This window comes from Pseudophryne corroboree, assembly GCF_028390025.1.
Source record: "Pseudophryne corroboree isolate aPseCor3 chromosome 8 unlocalized genomic scaffold, aPseCor3.hap2 SUPER_8_unloc_1, whole genome shotgun sequence".
Classification (NCBI taxonomy): Eukaryota; Metazoa; Chordata; class Amphibia; order Anura; family Myobatrachidae; genus Pseudophryne; species Pseudophryne corroboree.
The window spans coordinates 197,516-211,499 of record NW_026967619.1 but is presented as its reverse complement, the minus strand read 5'-3'; positions in this window follow the sequence as shown (position 1 = coordinate 211,499).

Here is a 13,984-nt window from a genome sequence, read left to right as displayed (position 1 = left end):
TGGAATAAAGCCAGCAACATTTATTAGCTACAATTTATAAGAATAGCAATAGTAGCTACATTGTATAAGAGCATACTTGAAATTGTTGCAAAAGGATAAGCAATAATACTGCCAGCCTGTTGTAATCATTAAAAAGCAGTTTATAGGACAACACTAACAAAAGACACGCATACTATGTTACAGGCAATATAGCCTTTATTGAGTTAACACTTTGAGGGATCACCATTCCGAAATGAGTAGTTTTTATTATCACATTCTGATTTTCTTATTCACACTATATTTTAATATTTCACCAATTCCTTACATTTTTAATGTATATCCGATAAAGAATAGACATTTTAAGTAAACAATTAGTGGTTGAGTGCATCCAAGAAAATGCTTCTTTCTTCTTTGGTAGCTTCATACGAGTCCAGGACTCAAAAGCATTTGGAGGGCACCTGCGTACAGGGTCATATAGGGTCGAGAAAACCCAAAATATTTTCAGCAACTCTGAAGGTACCACAATACATTTGAACTGTATACACAAGAAAATTATAGTGGTACGGGATTACACAAACTATATGTACATATGGAAAAACACACTGGTGGGGGGGAGGGACATGGAGACACATGCAGGCAGGGTCACACAAACACACACACAGGTGCCCTCACCTTGATGACTTGTAGCCTCCAGCTGCTGCTCCCTCCTCTTCCACGCTGCCAGCCAGGGCCCAGGAGAAGAGCTGTAGAAGATGCTGCTGTAGCCCCGCCCCCTACTCGGGTCATATGAGCATGTGCTGGGTTCCACCAATCGGGGCTCAGCACATGCTCCTCTGACCCCTACTGTCAGCAGGTTACTCTCTGCTTCTGCTGCTCATTGTCACAGAGCAGGCAGCCGGCATCAGCAGCTTGAAAAGGTACAGAGGAGGGCGACCAAACTAATTAAGGGCATGGAGACGATGGAATACAAGGAAAGGCTTGAAAGACTAGGCATGTTTACATTGGAAAAGCGGAGACTAAGAGGGGATATGATCAACATCTACAAATACATAAGGGGACAATACATAGAGCTTGCGCGGGACCTGTTTTTGGTTAGATCAACACAGAGGACTCGTGGACACTCGCTCAGGTTAGAGGAGAGGAGATTCCGCACAATACAGCGTAAAGGCTTTTTCACGGTAAGGACAATACGTGTTTGGAATTCCCTGCCCGAGGGAGTTGTAATGGCAGAATCTGTCAACACCTTTAAGAATGGGTTAGATAAATTCCTATTGGATAAGGATATCCAGGGGTATGGTGCATAGTCATGCATTATAGTTACTATAAATAGGGATAAAAATGCAATGGCTGACGGCAGCATCAGTCAGAAATTTTAGTCAAATCATCATGCATAGGACACCACAAATAGGTTGAACTCGTTGGACAATTGCCTTTTTTCAACCTCAGATACTATGTTACTATGTTACATTGATGGAGGCGGGCAGGCGAGCAGGTACAATGCCCTGGCCAGTGGCACCCCCTTCTGCTGGGCCTGCCACGGTGCCCAGGGCACATGCCCTGCTCGACCCCCCTTAGTTACGCCTCTGCTTTCGATAGGTAGTTTTTGTCGGAGAAAGACGTGCAGAGATGTTCTCATACTTACAGACATTTTTGATGATATTTCTCATTATTACAGCAGGTCAGGGAGCACCTATTGTGGCAACTGAAGGTAAGTGCCATCTTCCTACACATTGCTAATCTTCTCTATTCTCTCTGTGGCCTTACATCAGCCACACATGTAGGTGTCTCCGCAGACCATGCCGGTGTCCAAGGGACAGAAGACCCTTATGTTCCTACAGACACAGGTAACTAACAGTGATGAAAGTCAGACATATATGTGCTATGTGTTAGTAATAAGGATCAGTGACATCTTCCGCTGGCAGCAGCTGGGTGAGATTGGGGCATCATTTGCCTAGTATTGCACTTATGCCCATAAGTCAGCTTTGTGCTGCAGAATATAACATATCAGCAGGTGCAGAGTACTCAGTGAGGCATTCCCAGGTTAGGGCGCAGGTTACTCCTCAAAATACATGTGACGGTTACACACCATCAGGGGCAAATGCAGGATTTCTAGGAAATGATATGCGCTGAGCTTCAGCATATTCTGCACTTACTAGTGACAACAAAGCTGTTTTCAGAATTGTTTCATATAAGGAATTGATCCACGTGTAACACGGCTGTAAATGACATGACGCTTATTCACAGAACCTTCTTTCTTTCTTGCAGGATTGCTGATTGCCGCTACATGTTTCTGCTTCTTCTCATTGGCGGTAATGCTGGCCTTCTGCATTTACATCTGGTAAGTCAGTGATATCATTTACAGATAAAGGGCCCTATTCAAAGTTGTTAGCAAACCAAAAAAGCCCACTAATGGGCAAAACCATGTGCACTGCAGGTGGGGCAGGTGTAACATGTGCAGAGAGAGTTAGATTTAGGTGTGGTGTGTTCAATCTGCAATCTAAATTGCAGTGTAAAAATAAAGCAGCCAGTATTTACCCTGCACAGAAACAAAATAACCCACCCAAATCTAACTCTCTCTGCAAATGTTATATCTGCCTCCCCTGCAGTTCACATGGTTTTGCCCAACTGCTAAAAAAGTTTCTGTTGCGATCAACTTGGAATTACCCCCCATGTGCACTGCAGGTGGGGCAGGTGTTACATGTGCAGAGAGAGTTAGATTTGGGTGGGTTGTGTTCAAACAGAGATCTAAATTACAGTGTAAAAAAAAAAGCAGCCAGTATTTTCCCTGTACAGAAACAATATAATCCACCCAAATCTAACTCTCTCTGCACATGTTACATCTGCCCCATGTTATATAATGTGCCTCTATACACTGCACTGTGAAATGCGTTTAGGATATAGGGGGCTAATGGTTTTTCTGTTCTGCTACTGAGTACTTTTCATTCTTTTTGTACATTTAGGAAGAGACCAAAGTCGGAGAGAAAGTCGGACCCCGATATTGAGGCTGGAGACAATGGCAGTTGGAGCATTCTGGAAGAAGAACAACAGGAAGAAGAAAAAGCAGAAGAAGAAGCAGAAGAAAAAGAAGAAGCAGCAGCAGGAGAGGAAGCAGCAGTGGACATCAATAAAGACAGAGCGGCACCAGAAGAACAAGTTTATTTTTTGGATGACGAGGAAACACACAAGAAGGTGGAGGCTGCTATGGTTATACCACCGCCCCAGTGTGCACCAATCACCAGCGGCTTTCTGTTTGATGAACGGGCTACTTATGAGTACCGCCTCCCTTCTGGATTTTTGAGCTGCATGATATTTGGAGGAGGCTAATATCATGCTTGGTTTGTCAGCATTGTTACTGTTATGCCATCTGGCATTCACTACTGGCAGGGCCCTCCAAAGTGGACAGGTCCCAAAAACAGACCACAGAAGAAAGACCTAGCGATCAACTTCCAGATGCTGCTTCAGAATCCCCAACAGCTGCTGCTGTAGTTCTCTGCTGCAGCTCTCCTCTTCCAGCATCTCTTCCAGATATGCAGGCAGCTCCCATAGGGAAGTGTGAGCCGCTCAGCACACTCCTATGCCACAGGGTAAGATCCACCACCTAGCTCCAGCGTTATAGCCTCCGCTCCCAGCTCCTGCCTTCCCTGTGCTCCACTCTTAAGGGGGGTACTCACGGAGAGATCCATGCTTAAAATCTAATCCATATGACTAGATTGCTTAGATTTTAAGCACAGATCACTCGTGTATACCCCCACAGCAATAGCGATGCGCGGCCCCGCACATCGCTATCACCGGTGCTAGACAATGGAGTGGGAGCATGCATGCAGGCCAATCTAGCACGTTGCTCATTTTACCCGCTGGGTGAAATGAGCGGCTCCCCGACCTCCCCCGCATTGCTCAGCACACATCGCGCTGTGCTAAGCAGTGGGTGAGATGTGTGCTGAGCGGTTCGCTCAGCACACATCTCTCCCATCTATATGGGCTTTTAGTTCCTGCCTTCCCTGTGCTCCGCTGAAAAGTTGAAGGTCAAGAAAAAGAGGAAAACCAGCAGCGAGATAGCATGATACAGTCACAACAACTATAGACACCAGACTATAAACACTGAGCCGCTTAACTTAAGTTCTAAATTTGTTCAAGACAGCTGTCCACAGGGTCATCATGAGTCAACATTGACTTGACGGAACTTAACAACAGCCACACCAATATCCTGATAATTCATCCTGTGGCCACCCTGATACTCTTCCCATCATTAGATGTCCTCCTGGGTGTGTTGCTGTTGGGCTCTGGACCTCCATAGTGCCCCCCACAGTAACATATCAGAGCAGGCTAGGATAGGGACTTGCAGAATATTGGGGTCTCTTGACATGGGCTGCAAGCTTAAATGTTTTGATCAAAACATGACCAAATCCCCTCTGTTTTATTTGCCTAGTGCTGTCATGGCAGTGTACAATTAAGGCTATAAATTGCCTTCTTGGGTTTGGTTCACAGGCCAGCCCTGTATGGATGTTCCCCTATGTAGGTGGAAGGTACATTTACCTGCATTGCAATGGCGTGCTGAGCATGTAGGCTTGGTGAGGGACTTTCAGAATATTGGTGTCCCTTGACGATGGGATACAACATACCGCCAAACTATCCTGCATTCAGTGATACAGTCCTGTTTTCCTAGGACTGTCCCGCTGTCTCACCTGTGGGCTGCTATGTGCCCCATGGTGGTAGGGTAGTTGGGAGAGCACACACCACTGCTCTATACGCCCCCCCACAGTGATGAGAATGGGGGTTGACAAAACTCCACCCACTTTCACATAGGCTATGTCCCCTTTGCGGTCACATGTGCGCACCTTTGCGGTTGTTCCCGCTCCATTGACCACAATTTTGGGAGGTATGCTACAAGCAGGCCCACTATCAGGGGGTGTTGCGGGCTCAGATGTCCCGAGACCAGCCTCTCTGACAGTGGAGAGGGCCCGGACTGCTCATACCACCATCCGCCCGCCACGATGCTCTGCCCATTTTTCATTACCGAGTTCTGGCACTTGCAAAGGGGAAGTGGTCGTTAGGTTGACAAGCATTAGGTCGACATACATTGATCGACCACTGAAGGTCCACATGCATTAGCTCGACATGGTCATTAGGTCAACATCTACTAGGTCGACAAAAAAAATTCGACATGAGTGTTTTTCCCATATTTTTACCTTTTTCATACTTAATGATCCATGTGGACTACAATTGGAAATGGTAACCTGTGCTGAGCGCAGCTGCAGCGGAGCGAGGTACCTTCATGAGCCATGCGAGGGGACGCGGTGCACCAATTGGGGTTCCCCATTACTTTACGAAGAAAACTACACCAAAACAGTCAAAAACTCATGTCGACCTTTTTTCTATGTCGACCTTGTACATGTCGACATAATGAACATGTCGACATAATGAATGTGTCGATCTTCAGTGGTCGATCCAATGTATATCGACCCAGTGGCGGAACAAGCAAGCGGTGGGCCCAGGTGCGACAAAATGCTGTGCCCCCCCCCCCCCCCCCCCATCCAAGTCCACCCCAGGGGCAGTGCGCGCCGTAGGCGCGCGCAAAAATACATAGTGGCGTGGCTTCGTGGGGAAGGGGTGTGGCCACAAAATAATACCAACACAGTAGTCTCCATTATTCAAATTACGCCGCACAGTAGCACCACTACACCAGGTAGAGACCCTTTTACACCTTACAGCAAACAGATTCCTCTTTTTACACATTACAGCAGACAGCGTGCCCTTTTTACACATAACGGCAGACCGCGTGCCCTTGTTACACATTACGGCAGACAGCGTGCCCTTGTTACACATTACGGCAGACAGCGTGCCCTTTTTACACATTACAGCAGACAGCGTGCCCTTGTTACACATAGCGGCAGACAGCGTGCCCTTTTTACACATTACGGCAGACAGCGTGCCCTTGTTACACATTACGGCAGACCGCGTGCCCTTGTTACACATTACGGCAGACAGCGTGCCCTTGTTACACATTACGGCAGACAGCGTGCCCTTGTTACACATTACGGCAGACAGCGTCCCCATTTTTACACATTACGGCAGACAGCGTGCCCTTGTTACACATTACGGCAGACCGCGTGCCCTTGTTACACATTACGGCAGACAGCGTGCCCTTGTTACACATTACGGCAGACAGCGTCCCCATTTTTACACATTACGGCAGGCAGATTCCCCATTTTTACACATAGCAGCAGGCAGATTCCCCATTTTTACACATAGCGTCAGGCAGTCCCCCTGTTTTACACATAGCGTCAGGCAGTCCCCCTTTTTTACACATTACGGCAGGCAGATTCCCCTTTTTACACATTGCGTCGGGCAGATTACCCCTTTTTACACATAGCGGCAGGCAGTCCCCCATTTTTACACATTGCGGCAGGCTGATTCCCCCTTTTTACACATTGCGGCAGGCAGTCCCCCCTTTTTACACATTGCGGCAGGCAGTCCCCCCTTTTTACACATTGCGGCAGGCAGTCCCCCCTTTTTACACATTGCTGCAGGCAGTCCCCCCTTTTTACACATTGCGGCAGGTATGCCCCCCTTTTTACACATTGCGGCAGGTAGTCCCCCCTTTTTACACATTGCGGCAGGTATGCCCCCCTTTTTACACAGTGCAGCAGGTAGTCCCCCATTTTTACACATTGCGGCAGGTATGCCCCCCTTTTTACACAGTGCAGCAGGTAGTCCCCCATTTTTACACAGTGCGGCAGGCAGGAACAAGAAAGAAGGAAAGAAGGAAAGAAAGAAGGAAAGAAGGAAAGAAAGAAAGAAAGAAAGAAAGAAAGAAAGAAAGAAAGAAAGAAAGAAAGAAAGAAAGAAGAATTATACTTACCCTCTCCGCTGGCTCAGGCTCCTCGGTGCAGCGTCTGACGATTCCCGGGCTGTAGAGAAGAAGGAGGACGGAGGTGAAGGAGGGAGCCGCAGCAGCGCTGTGTTACTGGTGGAGGCGCTGCTGCTGCTGCCCCTCTGCTTCCCTATAGGCTGTTCTCGGAAGACAGCCTATAGGGAAGCAGAGGGGCAGCAGCAGCAGCGCCTCCACCAGTAACAAAGCGCTGCTGTGGCTCCCTTCTCAGCCTCCCTCCTCCTCCTTCCCCCGTCTGTAGTACCGCTGCTCCTCTCCTCTCCTCTCTTCGCCGGGCGGCTGTGCGCTGCGGGCAGCGGTTGCCCGCAGCGCACAGCGGCATGTAATGAGTCAGTTTGACTCATTACATGCTTGGGCCCCTGGACAGAGGCGGGCCCCAGTGCAGTGCACTGCCTGCACTGCCGGTAGTTCCGCCTCTGTATCGACCTAATGCTCCACACCTCTTGCAAAGGAGGGGGAGAGGACGCTGCAAGCTTCTATTGTAAACATCACTCCAAAAATGGCCACCGCCACAGAGGAGACAGTCATTAAAGATGCTAGAGGAGGCTCCTCTAGTAAGTTTAATAGCTGTCTCCTCTAAGGCTGTGGCCAGGCCCGGCGTTATCCGCTCAGCGAAGGGATGCAGTGCAGGGAGGCGCTGGGATGGATAGGTGCTTCCCCTGCTCTACATCCCTTCCCTGCTGCGCCGTCCTGTCCCCCTCCTGCTGCTGCTGCTGCCACTGCTGTGTCTGTCACTGTATGACAGGCACTGGCAGCGGACACCTGCAGCATGAAACGCCTCCTCCCTCCCCTCACCTCATCTCATCTATGTGAGAGAGCCGAGTACAGGACAGAAGGAGGTGGAGCTACACGGGACGGTAGGGGGCGTGGCTAAATGGGACATAAGGGGGCGGAGCTACATGGACCTGGCTGCTGTACAGAGAGAGACTGGATTAGGTAAGTGGAGGGTGAGAGAGAAGTGTGTGTCTATGGTGGGTGTGTATGTGTGTGTGAATTGTGTGTGTGTGTACGTGAGGTATGTTTGTGCGCGCGCTCTATGGACGCCACTACTGGGGGGGCATTACGTATAAGGACGCTATTACTACAGGGGGGCATTACTTGTAACAACGCTATTACTGGGGGGGCCATTACGTGTAAGGATGCTACTACTAATGGGGCTGGGGGCATTACGTATAAGGACGATACTACTACTGGGGTGCACTACGTATAAGAACGCTACTACTACTGGGGGGGCATTACCTATAAGGACGATACTACTACTGGGGGTGCACTACGTATAAGGACGCTGCTACTACTACTGGGGGGGCATTACATATAAGGACGATACTACTACTTGGGGGCATTATGTATAAGGACGCTACTATTACCAGGAGGGCATTACGTATAACAATGCTATTACTACTGGGAGGAGGGCATTACGTATAAGGATGCTAGTACTGCGGGGGGCATTATGTATAAGGACGGTGCTACTACTGGGGGCGCATTACGTATAAGAACGCTACTACTACTGAGATGGCATTACGTATAAGGATGCTAATACTACTGGGGGTGCACTACCTATAAGGACGCTAATACTACTGGGGGTGCACTACCTATAAGGACGCTACTACTACTATGGGGGGTATTACGTATAAGGACGCGTCTACTACTGGGGGTGCACTACGTACAAGGACGCTACTACTACTGTGGGTGCATTATGTATAAGGATGCTACTACTACTGGGGGGGCATTATGTATAAGGACACTACTACTACGGGGGTGCATTATGTATAAGGACACTACTACTACAGGGGGGCATTATGTATAAGGATGCTACTACTACTGGGGGGGCATTATGTATAAGGATGCTACTACTACTGGGGTGCATTACATATAAGGACGCTACTACTACGGGTGAGGTATTACGTATAAGGACGCTACTACTACGGGTGGGGCATTACGTATAAGATTAATAAGATTGTGCTACATTGTGGCGTAATTTTAAATGGGGGTACTACTGTTCCCTTACTTGTGAGACCACAACCCTCTTTCCGGCGCTCGCCAAAGGAATATGGGAGGGCACAAATTTATAGTTTGCATGGCAGCGCCGAACACCCTAGCACCGGCCCTGGCTGTGGCCATTTTGGCAGAGTTTTTTTCAATTGAAGCTTGCAGCATACTCTACCCTCTCATGTGACAGTGCCAAGCTCGGTCAAGAAAAGCGGGAGGAGCTACATGAAACAGAGGTGTCGGAGCTACATGGAACCAGGCTGCTACAGCCTCTGATAGATAAGATGAGGGAGAGTGAGTGGGAGAGAGAAAGTGTGTGTGTATTTATTTTGTATGTATATATACGTTGGGGGGTGAGCCACGGGGGCTGCGTGACGTCTCACGTAGCCGCTACGGCCAGCGGGAGCGACTAACAACTCCCGGCCCGCCGCAGGAGCTGCGCTGGCCGGGAGTTACTCCTCAAATACAAAGGCATCACCACTGTGCGATGCGTTTGTATTTGTGCGGGAGGGGGGCTGGACTGACATGCGGGGCGGACTAGCCCTGTGCTGGGTGTCCCCCCGCATGTCAGGGAACATGATCATAGTTGTGCTAAATTTAGCACAGCTACGATCAACTCGGAATGACCCCCAATATGCGCAGATGGAAAGTGCCACAAAAAAAGGGTGGCCTCGCAAGTGAGGAACATAATATGACCCCACAGTAAAGCAACTGACACCATATTAAGCTGCACACAGTAATGCCCCTGACACCATATTATGCCGCACACAGTAATGCTCCTGACACCATATTATGCCGCACACAGTAATGCTCCTGACACCATATTATGCCGCACACAGTAATGCTCCTGACACCATATTATGCCGCACACAGTAATGCTCCTGACACCATATTATGCCGCACACAGTAATGCCCCTGACACCATATTATGCCGCACACAGTAATGCCCCTGACACCATATTATGCCGCACACAGTAATGCCCCTGGCACCATATTATGCCCCTGACACCATATTATGCCGCACACAGTAATGCCCCTGACACCATATTATGCCGCACACAGTAATGCTCCTGGCACCATATTATGCCCCTGACACCATATTATGCCGCACACAGTAATGCTCCTGGCACCATATTATGCCCCTGACATCATATTATGCCGCACACAGTAATGCCCCTGACACCATATTATGCCGCACACAGTAATGCCCCTGACACCATATTATGCCGCACACAGTAATGCTCCTGGCACCATATTATGCCCCTGACATCATATTATGCCGCACACAGTAATGCCCCAGACACCATATTATGCTGCACACAGTAATGCCCCTGACACCATATTATGCCGCACACAGTAATGCCCCTGACACCATATTATGCCGCACACAGTAATGCTCCTGGCACCATATTATGCCCCTGACATCATATTATGCCGCACACAGTAATGCCCCAGACACCATATTATGCTGCACACAGTAATGCCCCTGACACCATATTATGCCCCTGACATCATATTATGCCGCACACAGTAATGCTCCTGGCACCATATTATGCCCCTGACATCATATTATGCCGCACACAGTAATGCCCCAGACACCATATTATGCTGCACACAGTAATGCTCCTGGCACCATATTATGCCGCACACAGTAATACTCCTGGCATCATATTATGCCCCTGACATCATATTATGCCACACACAGTAATGCCCCTGACACCATATTATGCCGCACACAGTAATGCCCCAGACACCATATTATGCCGCACACAGTAATGCTCCTGGCACCATATTATGCCCCTGACACCATATTATGCCGCACACAGTAATGCTCCTGGCACCATATTATGCCCCTGACATCATATTATGCCGCACACAGTAATGCCCCAGACACCATATTGTGCCCCTGACATCATATTATGCCGCACACAGTAATGCCCCTGACACCATATTATGCCCCTGACATCATATTATGCCGCACACAGTAATGCTCCTGGCACCATATTATGCCGCACACAGTAATGCCCCTGACACCATATTATGCCCCTGACATCATATTATGCCGCACACAGTAATGCCCCTGACACCATATTATGCCCCTGACATCATATTATGCCACACACAGTAATGCTCCTGGCACCATATTATGCCCCTGACATCATATTATGCCGCACACAGTAATGCCCCTGACACCATATTATGCCGCACACAGTAATGCCCCTGACACCATATTATGCCGCACACAGTAATGCTCCTGGCACCATATTATGCCCCTGACATCATATTATGCCGCACACAGTAATGCCCCAGACACCATATTATGCTGCACACAGTAATGCCCCTGACACCATATTATGCCGCACACAGTAATGCCCCTGACACCATATTATGCCGCACACAGTAATGCTCCTGGCACCATATTATGCCCCTGACATCATATTATGCCGCACACAGTAATGCCCCAGACACCATATTATGCGGCACACAGTAATGCTCCTGGCACCATATTATGCCGCACACAGTAATACTCCTGGCATCATATTATGCCCCTGACATCATATTATGCCACACACAGTAATGCCCCTGACACCATATTATGCCGCACACAGTAATGCCCCAGACACCATATTATGCCGCACACAGTAATGCTCCTGGCACCATATTATGCCCCTGACACCATATTATGCCGCACACAGTAATGCTCCTGGCACCATATTATGCCCCTGACATCATATTATGCCGCACACAGTAATGCCCCAGACACCATATTGTGCCCCTGACATCATATTATGCCGCACACAGTAATGCCCCTGACACCATATTATGCCCCTGACATCATATGCCGCACACAGTAATGCTCCTGGCACCATATTATGCCCCTGACACCATATTATGCCGCACACAGTAATGCCCCAGACACCATATTATGCCCCTGACATCATATTGTGCCGCACACAGTAATGCCCCTGACACCATATTATGCCCCTGACATCATATTATGCCGCACACAGTAATACTCCTGGCACCATATTATGCCCCTGACATCATATTATGCCGCACATAGTAATGCCCCAGACACCATATTATGCCGCACACAGTAATGCTCCTGGCACCATATTATGCCCCTGACATCATATTATGCCGCACATAGTAATGCTCCAGACACCGTATTATGCCGCACACAGTAATGCCCCTGACACCATATTATGCCGCACACAGTAATGCTCCTGGCACCATATTATGCCGCACACAGTAATGCTCCTGGCACCATATTATGCCCCTGACATCATATTATGCCGCACATAGTAATGCTCCTGACACCATATTATGCCGCACACAGTAATGCTCCTGGCACCATATTATGCCCCTGACATCATATTATGCCGCACATAGTAATGCCCCTGACACCATATTATGCCCCTGACATCATATTATGCCGCACACAGTAATGCTCCTGACACCATATTATGCCCCTGACATCATATTATGCCGCACACAGTAATGCCCCTGACACCATATTATGCCCCTGCAGTAATGCCCCTGACACCATATTATGCCCCTGACATCATATTATGCTGCACACAGTAATGCCCCTGACACCATATTATGCCGCACACAGTAATGCTCCTGACACCATATTATGCCCCTGACATCATATTATGCCGCACACAGTAATGCCCCTGACACCATATTATGCCGCACACAGTAATGCTCCTGGCACCATATTATGCCCCTGACACCATATTATGCTGCACACAGTAATGCCCCTGACACCATATTATGCCCCTGACATCATATTAAGCCGCACACAGTAATGCTCCTGGCACCATATTATGCCCCTGACATCATATTATGCCGCACACAGTAATGCCCCAGACACCATATTATGCTGCACACAGTAATGCTCCTGGCACCATATTATGCCGCACACAGTAATACTCCTGGCATCATATTATGCCCCTGACATCATATTATGCCACACACAGTAATGCCCCTGACACCATATTGTGCCCCTGACATCATATTATGCCGCACACAGTAATGCCCCTGACACCATATTATGCCCCTGACATCATATTATGCCGCACACAGTAATGCTCCTGGCACCATATTATGCCGCACACAGTAGTGCCCCTGACACCATATTATGCCCCTGACATCATATTATGCCGCACACAGTAATGCCCCTGACACCATATTATGCCCCTGACATCATATTATGCCGCACACAGTAATGCTCCTGGCACCATATTATGCCCCTGACATCATATTATGCCGCACACAGTAATGCCCCTGACACCATATTATGCCGCACACAGTAATGCCCCTGACACCATATTATGCCGCACACAGTAATGCTCCTGGCACCATATTATGCCCCTGACATCATATTATGCCGCACACAGTAATGCCCCAGACACCATATTATGCTGCACACAGTAATGCCCCTGACACCATATTATGCCGCACACAGTAATGCCCCTGACACCATATTATGCCGCACACAGTAATGCTCCTGGCACCATATTATGCCCCTGACATCATATTATGCCGCACACAGTAATACTCCTGGCATCATATTATGCCCCTGACATCATATTATGCCACACACAGTAATGCCCCTGACACCATATTATGCCGCACACAGTAATGCCCCAGACACCATATTATGCCGCACACAGTAATGCTCCTGGCACCATATTATGCCCCTGACACCATATTATGCCGCACACAGTAATGCTCCTGGCACCATATTATGCCCCTGACATCATATTATGCCGCACACAGTAATGCCCCAGACACCATATTGTGCCCCTGACATCATATTATGCCGCACACAGTAATGCCCCTGACACCATATTATGCCCCTGACATCATATGCCGCACACAGTAATGCTCCTGGCACCATATTATGCCCCTGACACCATATTATGCCGCACACAGTAATGCCCCAGACACCATATTATGCCGCTGACATCATATTATGCCGCACACAGTAATGCCCCTGACACCATATTATGCCCCTGACATCATATTATGCCGCACACAGTAATACTCCTGGCACCATATTATGCCCCTGACATCATATTATGCCGCACATAGTAATGCCCCAGACACCATATTATG